Source organism: Octopus bimaculoides, chromosome 10 (assembly GCF_001194135.2).
Source record: "Octopus bimaculoides isolate UCB-OBI-ISO-001 chromosome 10, ASM119413v2, whole genome shotgun sequence".
In the NCBI taxonomy this organism is placed as follows: domain Eukaryota; kingdom Metazoa; phylum Mollusca; class Cephalopoda; order Octopoda; family Octopodidae; genus Octopus; species Octopus bimaculoides.
The window spans coordinates 26,366,323-26,367,267 of record NC_068990.1 but is presented as its reverse complement, the minus strand read 5'-3'; positions in this window follow the sequence as shown (position 1 = coordinate 26,367,267).

The following is a 945-nucleotide window of genomic DNA, read 5'->3' as shown; positions in this document are numbered from 1 at the left end:
TGTGTGTGTGTGTGTGTGTGTGTGTGTGTGTGCGTGCGCGTGCGCGTGATGGAACAGCACTAAGTACTAATATGTATAAATACAAACGTGTTACCAGTTCAAATATGCCTAAAGCATATTCGAACCCGTAAGAAAGTCATTCACTGTATTTTGTGATGGAGAAAATTTTTCACTGTCGACAAATTATTGCAAACACTCCAAGTCAGTTCACAGCGCTCCCTAACCAGACTGTGGGACGCATTTCGGAATACTTACCTTCTCTTCAGCAGCAGAGACCGGAAAGGCAGACGCTGCGAACAGACATGGGTGACAAATCTCTCTTATGATATTTCCGTCATCGCTCAATGACTGGTTACGCTATTCAGTTTATACATATATATATACTAAAAGGATGTGTTATAATACTATTCCACAGCTATACCAACAATCCAACGTACCTCCATCATCAGCTGCCCCATGGATATCATTATACAGGGTGATTCAAAAGTCACCCTACAGAGGAACAATTTATCTTTTTATAAGAAACAGTTTATAAGAACAGTTTTTTTTATTTAACAGGCTCTATATGGTTACCATTGTTTTGAATACACATTGCAATACGTTTACCCCACTCATTGTGAACTCGTAATAACACATCTGGTGATACGTGTGCAAAGGAGTTGGTGATGTGTTCCTTCAAATGATTTAAGTCTTTTATCTTTCCGCGATACACCATGCCTTTCAAATGCCCCCCAAGATAGAAATCAAGAGGGGGTCAGATCAGAGGATCTAGGGGATCTTACAAACTGTCTCTTATAGAAAAATAAATTTCTCCTCTGTATGGAGACTTTTGAATCACCCTGTATATATAATTAAAGGCATAGAAAAAAATTCGTTTTTCTCTGCTCTTAATTATAATTGTGCTTATGATTTCACCTTAATAGGTCTATATTTTTATATGCTGGT